Source organism: Solanum stenotomum, chromosome 7, assembly GCF_019186545.1.
Source record: "Solanum stenotomum isolate F172 chromosome 7, ASM1918654v1, whole genome shotgun sequence".
In the NCBI taxonomy this organism is placed as follows: Eukaryota; Viridiplantae; Streptophyta; class Magnoliopsida; order Solanales; family Solanaceae; genus Solanum; species Solanum stenotomum.
In genome coordinates, this window is record NC_064288.1 from 62,004,231 (window position 1) to 62,012,155 (window position 7,925).

The window sequence follows — 7,925 nt, forward strand, 5'->3', positions numbered from 1 at the left end:
AGTTTGACTGTGGGAGCTACTATTAACCAACATAAAACCACGTAAGCTAAATGCGAAGTCCGATGTATACGCCTCATCGAGAGGACCTAATATACCTTGCCAGGGGTATAAAGGCATGACTGGCGTGATCACTAAATCTGATGCCCACATAGGAGACTTATAAACCTACAAGAGCATGTAGTTCCGGGACTATGAGGGTACGCTAAACCCTAGTCCAACTCGGTGCTAAGCCTACTCCCAACTGGAATTGTGTATGATTCAACATAACTGAAATACTGGATAGCTCAATGTTCTGACATGCAAATTTGAGAATACAACATTTAGGAACTGACAATGTAACATTTGAAAACTAGAGCATGTTTATCCGTTTAACTGACCTAGCAAGTGTAATCATGAACTAAGAGAATCTACACAACTAGGGTTCTGAGTTTCATGCAAGGAACTAAGCAAACTTTCCAAGAAAACATGATAATTTGATAAAAATACTACAACAGCTAAATCACAACGATTATCCAAGGTTTTAAAAACCCTAGGTCTAAACAAGATATAGAGAATAAAAAATCTGACTGAATTCTAGGGACCTAGTGGATAAAAGGAACCCACTAGTGAAATTCCACATACCTGGTGACGAAATCTACGGAGAAATCCTTCAATTTAGGGGTTGAAACTTGAAGCAAACCTTCTAATTTTTCTTGGGAAACTATCTCTTCTTTCTTCTCCTTTTTGCTCTATGTTTGGGTGATTTTTGGTGAATAAAGGTTCTGGTATGTCTGACTAAGTTATTAGGCTTAAACCGAGTAAAACCACGTAGTTTAGGAATAAAATAATTAGGAAAAGATCCAATTAACTCTAAGATAAAAGTTGACCCTGACCGACAGACTGTGGTCTGACCGACGGTCAGTCCTATCAGTCCGTCGAATGGCATCTGAAAGCTGTAAGCTGGGGTTTGAACTACGGACTGTGGTCCCACTTACGGTCCTTAGGTCCTATCGTGGTTCTGGACTTTCTGGGAGAAATTGAGGTGATCAACCACGGACCACATCTACGATCCGTAGTCCCATCTACAGGCCGTGGGTGGTCTCCGTGGGTTGACACCTGCAATTTCAAAAAAATCTACATTTTCTATTTTCTCAAGTCCGAGGTGTTACAATTGCTTTGGGCTTTGATTGCTAAGGTAGGGAATTCATCAATTAATGGATCTCTTTCATCCATTGGATTCCAAAATGTGACGCCCCGAGGCTACCCCCAGGATGTAAACATGGGACATAGGATCACGAGTGACCCAAGCTAACCCTGAGTTGGCATATCATAATCATACTTAAACAATTGAACCAAAGATACTATGTGGAAGCTTAAAACATGATGTAAACTAAACTGATCTGAATGAATAAACTATAACTTTCATGACAACTAAAAGGTCTAACTCCAAGCTAAAACTGAATCTAACTATGTCTGAATAAATGCCTCTAACTAACTAGAGATGCTGGGACATGTCCCCAGCTAACTCTAGCAAAACTGAAACTCGAAAGGAAAGATTTAATAGTAAACATATCAATCGTCCTCGAAGAATGATGACTCACCACTGATGCTGCTGAATACGGATCGAGAATTGATCTACATGAGATCTGAATGCTGAGGACCTGAACCTACATCACAAGAAGATGTAGCATAGAGTATGCGTTAGTACTTGAAAGGTACTGAGCATGCATGATAGGATAAAGCTGAACAATATATACATAATTGAAATAAAGCATACTGAGCAATGATATACGCTGAACATGGAGAATATACTAAACTTGATAAATATGGACTAAACTAAATGCAATGGCCAAGTACATAACATACTGAAACTGAATACGGAACTGTGTAACTGATAACCTGGTCAATGCACTAAAATCTGACTGTGGGAGCTACTAATAACAAACATAAAACCACGTGAGATAAACGTGGAGTCCGATGTATACGCTCCATCGAGAGGACCCAATATACCTTGCAAAGGGTATAAAGGCATGACTGACGTGATTACTAAATATGATACCCACAGAGGGGACTTAACCTACGTGGGCACATAGTTCTGGGACTATGAGGGTGACTGACCCTAGTCCAACTCGGTATTTAGCCTACTCCCAATAAAATGTATAAAATACAACATACCTGAAATAAACTGGATAGCTCGAGATTCTGACATGTTAACTGAAAATGCAACATTTAGAACTGATAATGAAACATTTGAAAACTGATGCATGTAGATCTATGTAAACTAACCTAGCAAGTGTAATTCATGAACTAAACGAATCTACATAACTAGGGTTCTGAATTTCATGCAAGAATTAAGCAACATGGTTACGAAAACGTAATATTCTGATTAGGATTAATCTAACAACTAAATCACAGCAATAAGTCTTAAGTTCTAGAAACCCTAAGTCTAAACATAATGAAGGGAATCATGAATTTGACTGAATTCTAGGGACCTAATAGGTGAAATGAACCCACTAGTGAAATCCCACATACCTGGTGACAAATTTTACGGAGAAATCTTTCAATNATAACTGAAATAAATTGGATAGCTCGAGATTTTGACATGTTAACTGAAAATACAACATTTAGAACTGATAATGAAACATTTGAAAACTGATGCATGTATATCTGTGTAAACTGACCTAGCAAGTGTAATTCATAAACTAAACAAATCTACATAACTAGGGTTCTAAATTTCATGCAAGAATTAAGCAACATGGTTATGGAAACGTAATATTCTGATTAGGATTAATCTAACAACTAAATCACAACAATAAATCTTAAGTTCTAGAAACCCTAAGTCTAAACATAATGAAGGGAATCATGAATTTGACTGAATTCTAGGGACCTAATAGGTGAAATGAACCCACTAGTGAAATCCCACATACCTGGTGACAAATTTTACGGAGAAATCTTTCAATTTCTTGGCTGGAACTGAGGGAAACTTGCTGCGTTCTTGGAGAGGGTTTGGTCGATGCTTTCTCTCTTTTGTTTCTTGATTGGATCGATTTCTGTGAGGCTGAATTGGTTAGGGTAAATTCTGATTAAGTTACTAAGCTCAAACTGACCAAAATGACATAGTTTAGGGGTTAAACGACGTAGTTTAGGTGTCCAATGAATAGGGAAAAGACCAAACTATCCCTAACTTAAAACTATTGGGGCCAATCGACGGGCCTGATCGATGGACCGTCGACTGACCTATGGTCTGTCGTCGACTGGCTTCAGAGAGGGGCTGATGAGGGGTCCGAACCACGGACTATGGTCCCACCTACGGTCCATAGGTCTTGGCATGGGTCGACCTTTAGCTGAGATATTCTAGGTTTCAGAAGAGGGGTTACAGGTGGCCAACCACGGACACCACCTACGGTCTGTGGGTCACCCTACGGTCTGTAGGTGGCTTCGTTGGTGGCACTTGCAACTTCTGAAATTTCTGTATTCTGGTCTTTCTAGCATACATGGTGTTAGATTATCTCTCCCTCGGGAACATTCGTCCTTGAATGAAGACTAAACTAGTTGAATATGGAGGGAATGAGCTGCAACCCAATCACAAGGTATCGGAAACTGAAATCTGACTGAACAAAGTTCCAAGAACATGCAAATACGCTGAAAATGCAAGACTAACTAAAGGAACTAAATACTAAGACTGAATTTACGCATAAGTAACTGAAACACTGGAAAGGAACTATTACTTCAAGCTGGAATGGAATCAAAAGGAAAGAGATGAGGATACTTGGCCTTCATGGTTGCTTTTGCTTCCCAAGTAGCTCCCCCTACGGACTGACTCCTCCACCAAACCTTAATTGAAGTTACTTCTTTGTTTCTCAACCTTCGAACTTGACGATCAAGAATTTCAACTGGCACATCTTCATAAGTGAGACTATCCTTCACATCCACACTTTCCAATGGTACTATAGACGCTGGATCACCCACACACTTCTTCAACAATGAAATGTGAAAGACCGGATGGACTGCTGCTAGTTCCGCTGGAAACTCTAACTCATAAGCCACTTTAGCAACCTTTTTCACGATCTTGTAAGGGCCTACATATCTAGGACTGAGCTTCCCTTTCTTTCCAAATCTCATCACCCCCTTCATACGTGACACTTTCAGGAAAACCCAATCATCAATTTGGAACTCCAAGTCCCTTCTCCTTACATCTGCATAGGACTTCTGGCGACTCCGGGTTGGCTTAAGTCTATCTCTGAGGAGCTGAACTTTTTCCATAGCATCATGAACCGAATCTGGTTTGATCAAGGCTACTTCACCTACTTTAAACCAACCAATTGGAGATCTACATCTACGCCCATATAATGCCTCATAAGGGGCCATCTGGATACTAAAATGGTAGCTATTGTTGTAGGCGAACTCTAGAAGAGGAAGGTGATCATCCCAACTACCCTTGAAGTCGATCACGCAAGATATCAACATGTCCTCTAAGGTCTGAATGGTACGCTCTGCCTGACCATCCGTATGTGGATGAAATGATGTGCTAAGGTTAGCCTGAGTACCAAGACCTATCTGAAATGACTTCCAGAAATGAGAGGTAAACTGGGAACCTCTATCTGAGATGATAGACAAATGAACCCCATGCAACCTGACTATCTCATTAATGTAAAGTTTGGCATAGTCCTCCGTCGAATCTGTAGTTTTAACAGCCAAAAAGTGAGCGGACTTAGTAACTCTATCTATTATCATCCAAATTGAGTCATACTGTCTGCGAGTATGAGGCAAACCTGTAACGAAGTCCATGTTTATCACTTCCCAATTCCATATAGGAATGTTGATCTTTTGTGTCATACCTCCTGGTTTCTGATGTTCTACCTTCACATGCGACAATTAGGGCATTTAGCCACAAAATTTGCTATATCCCTTTTCATGCTATTCCACCAAAAGACTTCCCGCAGATCATAGTACATTTTAGTGGCACCTGGATGGGTAGAATACCGATAGTTATGGGCTTCTGTAAGGATTTGATGTCTCAACTCACCTACCTTAGGAACAAATAAACGACCCTGGTAGTGAAACACACCATCTCCCCCTTGGGAGAAAACCTCAACTTTTTGCTGATGAACTGCCCTCTTCAATTGAAGCTATATAAGGTCACTGTCTTGCTTCTCTTTAACCTCCGCTACCAATGAAGATTCTGACCCATTCTGAACTTACACCACCATCTGATATGCTCATAAGGCAAACTCCTAAGCGAGCAAGTCGGTGAACCTCCTTCGCTAATTCCTTCCTTTCTTCCTCAACATATGCTACACTACCCATATAGTCTACTAAGAGCATCAACTACTACATTGGCCTTACCAGGATGGTAAAACACATTCATATCATAGTCTTTGAGGAACTCAAGCCATCTCCTCAGGCGAAGATTCAACTCTTTCTGGGTGAACACATACTGAAGGCTCTTATGATCTGTGAACACATCTACATGAACACCATACAAATAATGTCTTTAAATCTTTACAACAAATACTACTGTTGCAAGCTTGAGTCATGAGTCGGATAGTTCTTCTCATGCACTTTAAGCTGTCTAGAAGCATAAGCTATAACCTTACCTCGCTGCATTAACACACAACCTAGTCCAACTCTGGACGCATCCCAATAGATCACATAACCGTCTGACCCCTCTGGTAGAGTCAAAACTTGAGTTGTAGTCAACCTAGTTTTCAGTTCTAAGAAGCTCTTCTCACATTCATCTGACCACTGAAACTTAACCTTTTTCTGAGTCAACTTAGTCAATGGAGAAGCTATGGATGAAAATCCTTCCAAGAACCTTCTGTAATAACCGGCTAAACCCAAGAAACTTTTGATATCTATTGGAGAGGTAGGTCTGGGCCATTGTTTCACTACCTTTATTTTCTGAGAATCCACTCGGATCCCTTTGCTAGACACAATATGCCCAAGGAAAGCAACATATTGTAACCAAAACTCACATTTGCTAAACTTAGCGAATAACTGGCGATCTTTGAGAGTTTGTAGGACAACCCTCAAATGAGTCACATGTTCTTCCTCATTCCTAGCGTAAATGAGAATATCATCAATAAAAACGATAACGAACAAGTCCAACTACTGCTTGAACACATTGTTCATCAAGTCCATGAAAGATGCAAGAGCATTGGTTAGTCCAAATGTCATAACTACAAATTCATAATGACCATACTGAGTTCTGAAGGCTATTTTCGGAATGTCACTATATCTGACTCTGAGCTAATGATAATTGGATCTGAGGTCTATTTTCGAAAAATGACTAGCACCCTGAAGTTGGTCGAACAAGTCATCAATCCTGGGGATAGGGTACTTATTCTTGATTGTGAGTTTGTTCAATTGCCGATAATCAATGCACATCTTGAGAAAACCATCTTTAATTTTCACAAACAACATGGAGCACCCCATGCGGAAATGCTGGTCTGATTGAACCCTTATCTGGAAGGTCTTTCAACTATTCCTTCAATTCCTTAAGTTCAGCTGGAGACATTCTGTAAGGAGGGATAGAAATAGGTTGGGTATCTGGAAGGAGATCAATTCCAAAGTCGATTTCCTTTTCGGGAGGAACTCCGGAAAGATCTTCTGGAAACACTTCTGGGAACTCATTAACTATTGGAACTGACTCAAGAGTAGGGGTTTCAGAGCTTGAATCCTTAACCTGAACTAAATGATAGAGATACCCCTTAGAGATTTTCTTTCTGGCCTTAAGGTAAGAAATGAATCGATTCATAGGTACTGAGTTACTACCCTTCCATTCTAAGACTGGTGCGCTAGGAAACTGAAAATGAACGATCCTAGTTCTACAATCGATGGAGGCATAACATGAATGTAACCAATCCATGCCTAGAATGACATCAAAGTCTACCATTTCTAACTCTACAAGATCTTCTTAGGTGACTTTCTGAGAGACTGTGACATGACAATTTTTATATACGCTTCTAACTATAACTGAGTCACCAACTGGAGTAGAGACTGAGAAGGGTTCTGAGAGAGTTTCTGGACTGACATTGAAGTTTACTGCTATATAATGAGTTACAAAGGAAAGAGTAGCCCCTGGATCTAACAAAGCATAAACATCTAGATGAAAGACTCACAACGTACCAGTAACCATATGAGGAGAATCTTCCTGATCCTGGCGAGCCTAGAGAGCATACAACCTATTCTGGCGCTGACCGCCACTTGTACCAGATGTAGCACCCTATTGAGTCGGGCGACCTACTGGTGCTATTGGAGCTATAGACTGAGTCCTAGCTACAAGCGTTACCTCCTTGTCCCTATTTAAAAGAAGGGAAATTCCTCAACTTTGTACCAGTCTAACCAAACCCAAAACATCCATCCTTCCCTTCAATACACTTGCCCTGATGGTTCTTACCACACTTTGGACAAGTTGGGTAGGTTCTAGTATTTAAAACACTCCCTTGAGACTTAGAGCCTGATGCCCTACCTTTCTGATCCTGTCGAAACCTGGGGGATGGAGCATTAGCTGATGAAGGTGCTGGAGCTGAAGACTTTGGCTGAAACTGCGAGCGATTTCCACCACCCTATTTCTGATAAGAGTAATCATAGTTGCCTGTCCTAGCCTTCTTGTTGTTATTAGCCTGTTCCCTAAACTTATCTCCCTCAACCTGCTGAGCATTAGTCACGAGCCTAGAGATATTCATGTCCTCTAACAACATGACATTTCTGCATTCTGTCTTCACCAAGTTAGATACTCCAAAAAGGAACTTGCTCATCTGCACCCTAGGGTTGGCAACCATATGTGGAGCATACCTAGAGAGCTTGGTGAACTTTAGTCCGTACTCTTGGACTGACATAGAGCCTTTCCTCAAATTCATAAACTCCTTAACTTTTGCCTCTCTCAACTCCCTTGGAAAGAACCTATCCAGATAAGCTCCGGTAAAACACTCCCAAGTCACATG